The sequence below is a fragment of the Manduca sexta genome, chromosome 20 (assembly GCF_014839805.1).
Source record: "Manduca sexta isolate Smith_Timp_Sample1 chromosome 20, JHU_Msex_v1.0, whole genome shotgun sequence".
Classification (NCBI taxonomy): Eukaryota; Metazoa; Arthropoda; class Insecta; order Lepidoptera; family Sphingidae; genus Manduca; species Manduca sexta.
Window position 1 is genome coordinate 8,357,988 of NC_051134.1, and position 14,428 is coordinate 8,372,415.

Consider the following 14,428-nt stretch of genomic DNA (forward strand, 5'->3'; position numbering starts at 1 on the left):
GTGATTTTGCTATCGCTATGGATAGTCGAGGCTCTGAAACAATTCACGGTAAAAAATAACCTCGCGTCAAAATCAATCGTAGAGTTTGAATACTCCAATTGCATTGCACTGTGTACGCCAGTTTGAAGCGTGTAAAAATATGGTCCATGCTAGGGGCACACACATTAATTCTGAGAATATATAGAGCTATGGTGTAGCCGATTTTTTGCTGTATTTTTGTATGCCAAAATAAGCCTATTTGATATTAGTATTAAAGAGCTCACAACTAAAAATATATGGCATCGGACCTGTATGTATCCATACCCTACAGCACTTATTTAATCATTTTCTAAACATAATAAACGAGTTTTGTTAGCAATCAGAAAACTATGAAATTTCTTGAAAAAAAATGCGTTATTAAATAGTATGAAATTTGTGACTTTCTTTATTTATTTTATTTTATTAAAATTAAGACGCAAAACAGATTACAATCAAAATTAAAGCTAATTATAAAATATACTTTCTTAATCATATCTGGTAAGTATACTAAGAAAAAGTCTATCTAGGGAGCCTTTATTTCTTAATCTGTTTGTCACTACAACAGTGTAGAAAACATTTATTCGCACCGGTAAAAAGACATTACAGTCAATGTAACTATGGGCAGTATCCGTCATAAAAAGCTCAGTGTGACACCATACATTCTCTAAGCTCCAGACTTCTTCTTGCTATTGTTAAGTAAACGCAATTACTTCCAATCATCCTTCTCATAAACAAAAAATGTACTCAATAAAATTACATTTTATTTCTGTTATCACTTCTAAATATAAGCGAAGACGCGCCTTTAATATTCCCTTAAACAAACAAACATAGCCCCCATTTAAAACAAAGTTACGAGATGATAGAGGTAGATTTGTCCACGTCTCTCGGCGATTAGGGCTCGTTCACACGCGAGCCGCTCGATGACAGGCTAATGCGCGCTGATGACTGCGCGCTAGTGTGAACGCACTCTTTGTTTACTCAACACGTAGAGTAGAGCAGCGTTGCAGATATTTCGCTTGGTTTTTGATGGTGTAAAAATTTTGGTTTGAAATTATTATAGGCCCGTAAATACTACTAAGGTCTCTTTCTCAGGTTTTAAGTAAAAATATTTGACAGTGATAATATTAAAGAGTTAACGTAGATAGTACTCATTTTATTACCATTTATTTGAGTATAGATTAGAGCGTGTCTTGTATTTTGCCGGCTAATACGTTTGTGTGACGAATAGCATTTCACTAGAAGTTGTGAAATAGGCTTTTAAACTTTAAACTATTTCATAACTGATAAATTGCTCTAATCAATGCGAATTTTGGTGTAAAGCCCTAAAACTACAAATTATAATTCTATATAATCTAGAACGAAACATAGCTTAATATTTCGGATAAATAACTATTACCTATTTAAAAGGATTCTCACAAACAAGAAATCTAACTTATTTCTTATCAGGTTAATATATACTTTATCTCGAATAAATACGGCTTATTAAATTTAAATTATTTTTGTATTTCAAAACATTACAGATAAGCCTCAGATTTAAATCAGTAAACACCTAGGCTTACATAATTATTTTAGAGTATAATTATCATTTGTATATGTCAGAAAAAGTAAATCAACGAGCTATATTAATGAGGGCCGTCCATGCATTACCGAATAAATCTTAACTAAGTACGCAAATTAGTTTTTTAAATCCCATTAACGCATACCAGATCTCGTCACGTTTACGTTAAAAATAACGAGTCCCAAATGTTTTTGTTTGATTTTTTTACGTTTCGTAGCAAAAATCATAAATGAACTATTAAATATATTTTCACTCTTTGCTATTTTGTAAATATTTTTCAGGATTGGCTCAGTTTTTTGCCTTTGTATGACTGTGTATTTTTGTTGAATATGATCTATAAATACATTTTCAGTCTTCGCTATTTTGTTAATGTGATTGGCCCAGGTTTTTGCCATTGTATGACTGTAATATAAAATAAATAAATTTACCCAAAAAATCATATAGTCCTGATTCCCCAATAAGATGTGTAGCACAAATCTAGGGATCCAATTGGGCCTTTTGGTTAACAAAAACACATAACATATCGTCACATATTCTACCCGGTTGCGAAGGTTTTATAGCTCTATGAAATATGACGAATTTGAAGAGTTAACAAAATCAGCGAAAATGATGATGTGATTTTTGGATAATTTAACAACATTAACAATATAACTACCTCGATAGCGTAGTTGTATTGCGAGCATAGTACGACACCGGACTAAGGTCCTGAGTTCAAATCCCGAGTCGGAAGTGGTATTAGGTTTTTCTGCTCACTATTAGTCCGGGGTCTGGAATTTGTTCCCGATATGGCGACAGCCTTACCCCCTATCACGTTATGGAACGGAATACATTTAGCAAAAAATGTTTAACTGGTTGCATCTCTACCTGCCCCTTAAAGGCGTGAAGTGCATGTGATAAAATTTCAGCCTATCGCGTGAACCACTCCCAAATCCCGCAGGTATATTTTTCGAATCCATAACATCAAAATTCGGTGCCAAATCGCAGTCTCTAACAAAACACGAACTGTGCCCGCGCACTCCACTTCAAAACATATGCAAAAAAAAACTGTTTACATCTCGAATGTTATCAATGTGTCTGTCCGTGAAGAGATCTCTGAGTGATCGGCATCACCGGCCGAGAGATGGATGTGGCCACGACTCTTGGACGCCGGCCAATCCTGAGAGACCCAATTACTGTTTGACCGGTTTCATTTTTTAATAATTTAAAGTTTGGGTTTAGATTTATTTAGGTAATGGGACAGTGATAGGTTATAAGAACGGGGTACAATATTTGAGTTTGGAACACGAGCTCAATTTTCGAATTCTTTAAATGGAATATGAAGATCTTGCATTCGATTCAAGCGTTAACTATTCAATCAATTTATAATTAACAATTAATTTATTTGATATATCTCTGAGAGACTTCTTTCTCAGTTTTATATAATTTTGAATTCAATACGTAAATAAAAAATTGATGTGAATTTATTTTTAAATGCACTTACTTAAAAGTAGCAACGCGAATTCGTTACAAAAATATAATGGCGTAAATATCGAAGCATAAAATTTAAATTGCCTTGTCGTGTCAGATAGTTTAATGCCACCATTAATCACAGGTGATACGTGTTTACATTCTCTCTACCTACACAACGGAAAGAACGTTGGAAATTCTCCGTCGGTGTCGCGCGACGTTGACGAATGTCTGTACGCGCCGCGACGCCTTTACACCTGTTTCGACGGACTTTTCAAATCTAACACGAAATTATTTACGAACGGAAATGGGTTATATTAGTGTGGGGTTTTAGTGGGTTGATTTGTTGGTTCGAATCTTAATTCGATAAATTATTCGATAGTATAGGTATTTGTTATTTTCGGAGGCATCGTGACGTTAACATTTGAGAGGTTTGCGTTGCACAAGGTATATGAAAGTTGGTCAAGATGTGATTTATTATGTTGCAGGAGGTATCCACCATGTATTGGGATGTAGATTCATGAAGCCTGGGTTCCGTAGTTGGACCTCTGCCTAGTCTTAAAGGGCTAAAGCTCAGGTTACATTTTCAGTAAAGCTTTAACGGTTATGACTTGAGCGCCGTCTCAGAATATAGTTTCCATGAATTGGCGTCAAACCAGGTGTTTTCAACGTCCCACCATAAACGTGTACGCGATTAATACGTGCATATTTAACGCTTGCAAACTTTGCCAATCTCCTCTCTATCGAGGGAAATGTAACCCTATTCCTCTTTAACAAGGTCTTTTATACAATTGGGCGAAGGTGGCGCAAAGGGTAGAGGCGCCATGTGCGGATCATTTACGAAATTAAAAACATATTTTTTTTCTTGAGGCAATAAAAACTGTCGACGTGGAGGTTAATGTACTTAGCAATACACGTGTTTGGTTATTTTTGTTTTATTGTAATCGCTGGTGGTCTGACAACAGCTTAGTAAAAATGGCGCCATCGTATAGAATTCACCCACAGGTAAGAAATATATTCATTGCATAGAATAATTCAGCTTACCCTCGCCTGGGGCTGGAATTTGTGTTGATTTTGTTTTTGATTATGTTTCATCATACATATTATAATACATTGAAAAGATAATGGGTGAAATAGCATTTCATCAGGCTTACATAATATAAATAGTTTATGTTAAAATATAACTTATGTTGAAATGTCCAAATTGTAATCACTATGGTATATACGGTGTAGATAATTATATTTGTATAGAGACTGAATAACGTGTATTTTTCATTTTAAACTTACATCAATTTATCGACTAAGAGCGAAGAAACTCTTGATATCAAAACTTACAGTCGAGGCGCATTTCCTTTCAAGAATGGCGCATACTAAAGCCGAGTTACGTTCGTAACAGTGTTTCTTCGAAATCTTCTACCTGGAAAGTAATATAACAATTTAAATTAAATATTAATAATACCATAGCACGTTGAGCGACTTTAAGCTTGTTTATTATTATTATTTTTTTTTTTTTTAATCCCAAAATGTCCACATCTCGGCTACGTACGTCATTAAGGGAAGGACGCAGTGGTTAAACACAGTGTTCAGGCTCTGTGGTATATTCGACGAAAATATGTGATATAACTTCCTAAATGTTGTCTAAACCAGTCTTATATTATATATAGCCTATTGCTGGGCACGAGCCTCCTTTACTACTCAAAGACTTTAGGCTTTATTCTACCCTGATGGCCCAGTGTCGTTTGGCTGACTTGACATAACTTCGAAGTCGTAATGTAAAATAGATGTGTAAGTTTTCTCATGATATATCCATTTATTGTTAAATATTCTCCATATTTACATGACCCCAGTAATGGCCTTGTCATATACCTAAAACCCAACAACAAAATTGTGAATTTTTTTAAAGACTTTACTATCTGCATCATAACTAAGTGTTATAAAATTTACAAAAATATTTATAAGTATTCACAAATGCTAAAATTATTCAAATTAAAGCAGAGGCCACGTTAAAACAGTCAGACGTATAAAGAATATCCAGCTTTTATAAAATAAATACGTATAATGTAAGATATATATAGACTTAATATAAATCTCACTATGACTTAATATTAGCTCGAGTTATAAAACGAATTAAGAAAAAAAATCGATGCAAAAAATCCTTAAAGAAAGGCTGACACAAAATACGGGAATCGAATCCGGGATCTCCCAAGGGGGCAAAACATTCAGGATAAAAACCATGATACAACTAGCGGAATATTGATATATATACCCATAAGTATAACAATAGGTATATACAATAATTATGTTCTACGTACACATTCATTCTGCCAGTTTTGAAACAAACTAATTGCTTCTGAAATCATTGGCATTCACAGTTGAGATGTTCAATCATATAGAATGGACACGTCGGCGCTAAAAGCATGTCACTGCTAGGTTTATGTCGCAGGCGAATCGTAAATATAGGCGTTTGGTGAAATATCTATATCTGTTTTATAATTTTGTTGTTTGTAAAACTTGTAAATGGATTTTTAATTATAATTTATTGATGTGTTTCACAAATTATTCAGCTTCCTGGTTTAGTTACAGCGTATCGATGGTTGAAAGGCTAATTGACTTAGGCGATAATTTTTTTCGAAAATTTTCAACTAGGTTAAAAAAAACATAGAAAATAATGCTGATTTTAAATATGTTTGAAACTTAGTTCATATTTTTAAACTAGTTAAAAATTTTCGATAGGAAATGTCGCTTGAGTCAATATGCTTTACAACAGTCGATATGAATTGTGTACCAAGACGTCTTAGATTTAAGGTAAAGGTCAGAAGACTTCATAAGTCGTATAATTTGAAAACAAATAAAAATTTACTCACTTTCTAAAATTTGCAAGTGTTAGTAGAAAAATGGTTCCATTTAACAGTCACTCGCCAGCCACTATCGAGATTTACGTCCACGTGTAGTTGCATCCGTCAGTTGTTCAACGTTGGTGATGTGATACCAGAAATGCCGATTATTAGGAACTGAAAAATAAATTAACTTATTAAATAAATAATAATTATAAATAATGAGGTTCTATCGACTGCAAATTCTGGCCAATGTTTTATAAATTAAAAATAAACAATATGACCTGAGTTCGGGATCAAACCTAAGTCTTAATCAACTGGACTCATTCAATCTGTTACAACACCAATATGATACAAATCAAGTCAATTTCTCAAAAAATATTCAGTCGAAAATAGACTAGCGAATTAGTACATTAAAGTTATTTCAAATAAAACTATTTTTCTATCGTGATCACGGGGGGAATTGACCATTGAAGGCTGCAAAGTCTTCGAAACGTCGGGAGAAAATTATAATATAAAAATCGCGATGAAATCCGAAAAAAAAATTGTTTTATTCCAATGTCTAACATTGGCGTAAACATAAGAATCATTATCATAGATATTTCATCAAATTCCTATTTTTATCAAACCCCTGCGACATAAAACCATCACTCGCACGTGATAATCAACGAGATACATGTGATATCCAACGGTAATAGATCCTGCACCGTGGGAGACGAGTCTTCTGCGCACTACATTACTACACTCGACCTTATCTCTTAGAAAATAAGGTATAAAATTGCAAGTGTATTTTTTTTCAATCGAAATCCATTTCTTATGAGTTTTATTTCATGCGACGACACCGCGGAGTGACGTGTGAACACCACTCAAACGCTTTCACAGCACAACTGGGGTATTTAATACTATAATTAAGGAGCTAAATATAAGAATTGTATGAATTATAAGTTCTATCTATAAGAATAAATGGCGCTTAATAGATTTCGTAGATTATAGCTCTCTTGAATTAAAATGCCGGTCTAGATTCATTCGACAGCTTGTTTATTTCCAAATAGTGTCCATTAACTGGTGTGTACCAATTTGGAGGGCATAATGGCCAGTAATTCTTGGATGTTAGGACATTTAGCATTTCGCTGAGGAGCTCTCCACGCACGACTCTGTTATTCGATAATGTTTAAAGTATATAGTATACTAGCTTTTGCTCGCGGCTTCGCCCGCGTGAAGGAGTTGTCAGGGATAAAAGTCCCGCTATATATTTTCCCGGGATAGGACATAGCCTGCCTAACCTGCAGGGTCTTAAACTACCTATCTCCATAATACATAAAAATCTGTTCCGTGGATTTTGAGAATATCGATAACACACAGACAGAAAAGGCGACTTTGTTTTGTATCATGTATAGATATATTAGTGAAAGGTACTTAAAAAGATGCAATAGTTACAGAAATTAAAATTACATCCAGTTACAAACCTATAAGAAAACCACTTTATAATAACAATGTAGACATAAATAGGCGAACTGATAGTTCTAATTCATCTGGAAAAACCTAATCTGAATGAAAAAACTAATAAACATTTACAGCGTCGGATAATTTCGTTATAGAACCCCGCTCTGTTATCAAACGTACAGCTCTGTCGTATGTAAATTTTATTTAAAAAAAATTCAAGTGACCGGCCACATGTCGCCGCTCGTACCACTTTTATTACTTTTATACTGTGTCCATACTTGCCCACCTTACTCCGCGCGGATTAGATTGCTTATTTATTCCACATACTTTATCCTTTTTTGTTTATTTGTTTTTTAAAGTTTGCGTTTGGTGCGTTTTATTAGATTTTCTGTTAGGGTACAGTCGCTTTTGTTTCGTTATGGTTTTGGAATTAAAAATATGGGAGACAGAAATATTTGTTTATTTAAAAAAAAATAGCTTTTTTTATAATACCTTGGTAACCTAAACAAAGTATATTAAGCGCATTCGAAATATTTTAGTACACGATAATGATTTCTTATATTTACGAAAATGTTAGACATTAAAGTTAAACTAATTTTTGGATTTTAACGCGGTTTTAATATACTGCCAGACTTCAAGACACTGTGAGCTCATTCTGCGTAGATCGGACCACCAACAGCTAAAACTTTAAGAGTTGTATAATTGTAAAATGTAGGTAGGTATTGTAACTTTGACTTTGCGGATGAACAACCTCAGTCTCCCCCGTGACCATGAAGGCTGTAAGGTCTTCGAAACGTCGATAAAATCCGAAAAATTATTTAATTTTAATATTTTATACACGACCGCGAGACTGCATCAGTATCAAACTGAACAGCGATAAGAACGTTGGACAACTTATAATGTTACTTCCTAACCTGTATACTTGGCAACCCCTGTACAAAATTCAATTTTGCCAAATTTACCAATTTATAAAAAAAAATATGCAATATATATAAGTTGACTGTACAATAGCGCTCTGAGGTCCTGGGTTCGAATCCCGGGTCGGGCAAAGTGATATTTGCGTTTTTCTGCTCAGTATCAGCCCGGAGTCTGGAATGTCCGCCCGATATGGCGATAGGCTCGCCCCCTATCACATCATGGGAGGGAACATACTTGGCGAAAAGTGGGTGCCCTAGTTGCGCCTCTGCATACCCCTTCGGGGATAAATGCGTGATGTTATGTATGTATGTAACATACTATGTATATATAAAAAAAAATTCTTTGAACAACGGTCATACACATGGTGTTATTAAAGGAGATCGCATCACATACAACGGGTGTCATTTTACGAGCGGCCTAATCTTACGGCGTCCACCTTGACGTCTTAATAAAGGCACCGGACCTCGTAAAAATTATCTACGGTACGAAAACTATTTTCTCACCGTTGCAGATTTTGGCGGATATTGTGGATATTTCGGATATATCGGATATTGCGGATATTTCGGATATTTCAGTAGGTATAATATTGTGTCGAATTATATTTGATATGGATAATTATAAGTAAGACCATTCGAAATACTCATGAGAATAATTAAGAAGTATGGTAAATAGAGTGCTTTCCTTCCGGTAGGCAAAGGCGCGGCGTGGCTGTACCTCTGACATTGCTTTAGCCCATGGAAGGCGGATACTGCTTACCATCAGGAGGACCGCTTTCTCGTTTGCCTAGGCAATGAAAAAAAGTCTTATTTTCAACCCTACGTCTTAGAACTATAACATAATATTTTGATTATTAAGTACGTTGGTGACCTTCTAACCACGGGTCACGACTCCGCGATAAACACCAACTGAGATTAAAAGGGAATTCCAAATTAACTCGGAACAACGCATTTTATTGATAAAAATGTATCTTTTACTTATGACCTGATAATAAAAAAGCAATATTTCGCCAGATGGATATTATATTAATAATATACTTTTTTTTAGAGAATTTATTAATTTCCAAACCCTACTGAATCAATTCTAAAAGTTTTTAAAATATTATATTACTTAAATAAAACAGTCTTCGGTGGGTTCATTGTGTTATGTGATGGGTATGCCACCACTCTGTGGTTCCAGATTCGAATCTTGGATTGGTCAAAGTAATAGGTTCATTACCTTAGTATCCGGCAGGAGTCTGGAATTTGTGCCCAATACGGTTACAGGCTTACTCTCTATTACATCATGGGACGGAATACACATGGCCAATAGTGGGTGCCCTGGTTTCACCTCTGCTTACCCCTTGGGAGATTAAGAAGTTATGTGTGCATGTTTCGTTTAAAACAGTCTTAAATGATTATCTAAAACCAACAAATTAAGCCAAAGGAAGAAAGAAAAAAATATTTTTATTAGATATTGATGTAAAAAAAGGAAACTACGAGTTTATGATTAATGTCTAGAATTCGTTATTGGAAACGAGGACAGATTGGATTAAATGAATTTACCTTTGTGTTTATACTAGCATACATAAATATATTATATTTATTAGTTTATTGTTATCAATTTGGAAGTGAATTCGGGGTAAAGATAAAATATACAAAGTGCGGAACAAGAATAGTTGATGCTTACATGGAAAATAGATTACTACTAGAAAAGCTCGCGGGAGCAATTTGCGGACAAAAAGTGTTGCAACCCAAACGTACTGCACTGATCCATTGAGGTGAGTGTATTTTATTCATTTTAAGTACCTATATCATCGCACACAAGACAAAAAGTCGGCACGGCGATCAAAGTCGCAGATGCCATGCCTTCGAATTGTATAACATAATAAGTAATGCGATTTTCTTACCTTTTATATTCAAATTAACCTCCTATGTTGGTGGTTTTCGGTCGAGTAGAAACTTTTTCAACATCAAAGCGTATCTGAAATGAGATAAATCAATAATAATTGTATGTATTAAATTGTGAAATAATATATTGAACCAGGTGGCCATTATTTTTTTTTATTGCCTTACTAAGCAAACGAGATATCATTCCGCCTGATCCAACACATCACATCCAACGCCCATAGACTATGCAATGCCAGAAGCACAGCCAAGCCCTTGACTACCGGAAAGTTTGATTGTAAGTAATGTAATTTGACCCCAGTGCCGTAATCAAGTAATATAACTTAGATATTTCCAACTACATTAAAACCTTGTTACAAATAAACGTCTATAGCTAGTATACTGAATGATTGGCCTCATACATATACTGGTGGTAGGTCTCTGATATGCGAGTGTCCGCGAGGTACCACTGTAATGTCTATATCTGCGGCCAAGCAACAATGTGTAGTCACTGTTGTGTTCCGGTTTGAAGGACATTATAGCCAGTGTAACTACTGGACATAATAAAACTTAACATCTGAAGTGTCAGGATGGCGAGCGCAGTGGAATACCAAACAATACCTTGTAATTCAAGGTATTGGATGGTGTTATTACTGTTCATGGGCGGTCGTATCGCTTACAATCAGGCGACAGGCAAGTTCGTCTCGTCATTCAAAGCAATAAAAATAAAGAAAAACACAAAACAAAATAACCAATACCATAATACAATTTGGTTCCAAACGAATGCCACATGTTTAGACAGTACACGAACCGCGGTGGTTTTTAAAACGGCTCCGTTCGGGAACAAGTTGTAATAAATGCGGCGATGGGGGAGGGGGCGGGAAGTGCCCAAACATAAAATATATAAAGTTTGACCGCCGCCGGACAGTGACGCGACCACCTACACCACGCGGGAGGCTTACATGTGGCAGGGATTTATTTTATTATCATTTCGCCTAGTTTATTTAGCTCATTTATTTATTATACACAGGAACATCAACGGTTTACACATACAATTAATATTAGTTCAGTTTTTTTAGTATAATATTGTTCTTATGTGCTTACCAAATAAAGATTACCAACATTCATAAATACACTTATTACGAACAAACTGTTATAATAGTTTGACACTGAGAAAATTAGTGCTTATGTAATCAAAGTAATATGGTTGAATATAAATAAAAAAACGTAAGTGCTTCTACGTTATTTGAAATATAGACTACTTCATTTTTTTTTGTTATTTACACAAAAAGAAATCTGATTATTCATAGTAGTAAATGCTGAACGGATACCTTCGTCTCGGAAAAGTACACCGTGAAACTTTCACTGGAAAGGTCCTTCGTGTGGGCAGAGCCACAAGCATTATGTAGTAGTTAAACCAAACCAAAACTAAACCAAAATCTCTTTTGTCACCTAATGGAATACTGAATACAAAGTCGGTTTCCCCAAAAAAATGTGGTATGCTTTCTCAGAAACTACTGGATATGGCGATAGGCTCACCTCATGGGATTAGGTCAAATATGGATACACTAATTGCATAGCTGGTAACCCTGCCACGTAAATCTCAAGTAATACACTCAAGACCTGCCTACATGAAGTTTAAGAAATAAATAATACCAGTGCCATGTAATCCAACCCTTTACAGCAATATTGTATCAAGTAGAAGTGTCCACGTACAGACGTGTTTGTATGAAAAATATTCCAATATCGACCCTGCCACCCTCCGATATAAGGTGATCGGCAAGATGGGCTCTCAGAGGTCGGGAGACAAGGTTTATGTCTCGGACCTCTCGGACCTGGGTATTCATATATCCGTTTTTTTATAGGAGCGGTAGGAAAGAGGGGGTCACTTAATGGTAAGGTACTGTAGGTCGGTTAAATGCCAACTAGGTTTTCGATGAAGTTTCTTATTTATATCGTAATGCGTAATTACATGCGCAAAATAGTCATAAAATATTTATAGAGTGAATACATTATTTGAAAAAGAAAAATTATAATTTATTTCTTTGTAACTCTGCTTCAAGTTTATGCAATATAATCCAATATTTGTACAGAATATTCTAAATTAACAAAAAAACATAAATTTACGAGCCGAAATAAAAGTTACGACACAAAAAACTACACAAAGGCACTAATGTGGACAATTTGTGTCGTAAATCAAACAACATCCATTACGGCAGTGCACGGACACACAACTTTACCTATTACTGGACTGTTGATATTAGTTTCGCACCACAACATTCTCAAAAACATCGGGTTTACTACCACTTTGATATACATTGCTTGCTATGTTCACAAAGAAACCGTAACTTCAGTTTTAAGCAAGTAATGATTGATTCATATTTATTATTTACACATGAAAAAAATGTATAAATGGCACAAGTTACCACAATATCATAAATGAGTAATACGTAAGAATTATTGTGTTAGCAATAAAATTTGTTTTTAAGCCGTTTTCCATGTTTGCTCTTATTTAGGGGATAGAGTTACCTCTCGGATCGATTTGCGAAGTTAACACTGAAAAAAGTGTTCTCCATACTCATTCTTAATAGGACAAAAATAAATACACTTCTTTGGAAATATATATACATATATTATAAGGTAAAAAATATATATTCACACGATTTGTCCAAACAAATGAAATATGTAAATAGTTACCTTACGCTCAAATGTGTTTAATTTGAAATACATTAGTCTTTGTATAATAAAATAACTGACTTTAGAGCATTATCAAAATAAAACATAATGTGTAACAAAAATAGAGAATAAAAATAATTAACATTACAACTTAACTACAAAAATATAAATTTATACATAAAAATATAATATTATCAACATAACGATAACACCAAGTAGGAGATTGTATAGTTATATGTATGTTGGTTTTATTTTGTTTTTCAATATACGCCAACTTATCGCAGTTCTGGTAACTTTGAGTAATAAACTACTTTTAAACATTACTTGTTTGCAATAAAAATATAATTTGTAAAAAATGTTTACTCGCATATTACAAACTAAATACAACAATGAAAAAGGACCCACCTGTATAAAATTAAAAATAATAATATGAACAACAAACAGTATGATTTCAGTTTACACTTGTCTTTGTTTCTTCTATTGGTGCACGGCGCTGCATTTCAGGTTGCTATAGAGTTACTTCACTCACTATACAGGTAAGGACGGTCGAGTACTTTACTGGTTTTCTGTCACTTATCCTATTTCAATGGGCATTTTCTTCTATGTCCTCGACAATGCGACCTCCTACCTGACGATATAACATTGCCAGTTGCACCTTCCATATTTATTTGCACATCACCACCTATGTTGTTGTCGTGAATTGATATAACAGAATGCGTCGGAGCTGCTTGTATTGGAGAGAACAGCGCAAGCAGCACGAGTAGCAGACACAGCCTGGTGACGGTGAGCATGGTGACGGAGCGAGGTGACGCGAGGAGTCGGCAAATTGACGTGTGTACAACTCGGCTCAGTCTAACTGACTGACTGACGTTCTATACTTTATACTGTTTGTTATCAGAGAGACCTGATCCCGTGACACAGGAAAGTCCAAGTTTATATTACCAGAATTCATAACAATTGTGACTTTATTTTTATATATTAATAAAGCATGATTATTCCTTGTGTGCATTGGTAAGATTAAAGGTATGATTAGTTAAATTTTTTCCGGGGTTTGGTACTTATAAAACATTATAGGACCACCTTCCGGCCGTCTGTTAAGCCTCTTTTACTTAGGAACATGTAGTTATAGAGTAGAAATGTATGTCAAATACTCGGAATTACGGTCTCTTTTAGCTGTAAAAAAATCAAACTTGTAAGTCAACAATATTAAAAGATATGACAACCGTTTATATCGCGTCGCGTGTAAGTAATCAAAACCTATAGGGTATTTCCCGTTGATCTGCGCAAGAAGCAATGTGTTGCAGCACATGTAAAGGGAAAAATAGTAAATATGTACTTTAATAACAAAAGCAAAATTACATACTTATTATTTATGGTTAGTGCAATAACCGTGTCTAGGGATCGAACGGCAAAGTTAAGTTAGTCAAGTTAGAATATACGTAGCCACAGCGGAATTGTTCTCGTTTTTCTCGAAGGGCTGGTCTCTTGGACTCCATATTTCAGATTCTGAGCTGGGATTGGGCTCTTTTGTTATGGCCTAGTTCACAATCTTGAGGATACAGTTATGCTGAATAGTCTTGTCCTGTCGTGTCGCTTTTGTATTATTAGTATCTTCTCCAGCGCACTAGGTTTCCCCTTCGGCGGTAGAGTTATATGATATAGATCTTCATGAT

General features: G+C 34.8%; 1 long non-coding RNA gene across 2 annotated transcripts in view; it reads right to left on the reverse strand.

The window, feature by feature from the left end:
- Positions 1-10,639, reverse strand: part of LOC115446626 — a 70,945-nt gene extending 60,306 nt beyond the window's left edge. The window contains exons 1-3 of one of the 2 annotated variants that reach the window (XR_005112651.1): positions 10,103-10,639; positions 5,887-6,033; positions 4,310-4,439 (exon numbers count right to left, since the gene is read on the reverse strand). This is a non-coding gene — a long non-coding RNA (uncharacterized LOC115446626). Of the gene's footprint in view, positions 1-4,268; positions 4,440-5,886; positions 6,034-10,102 lie in introns of those variants that run through there. The other variant, XR_003938936.2, reaches the window with a different exon arrangement.
- Between the last annotated feature and the right edge of the window lie 3,789 nt (positions 10,640-14,428).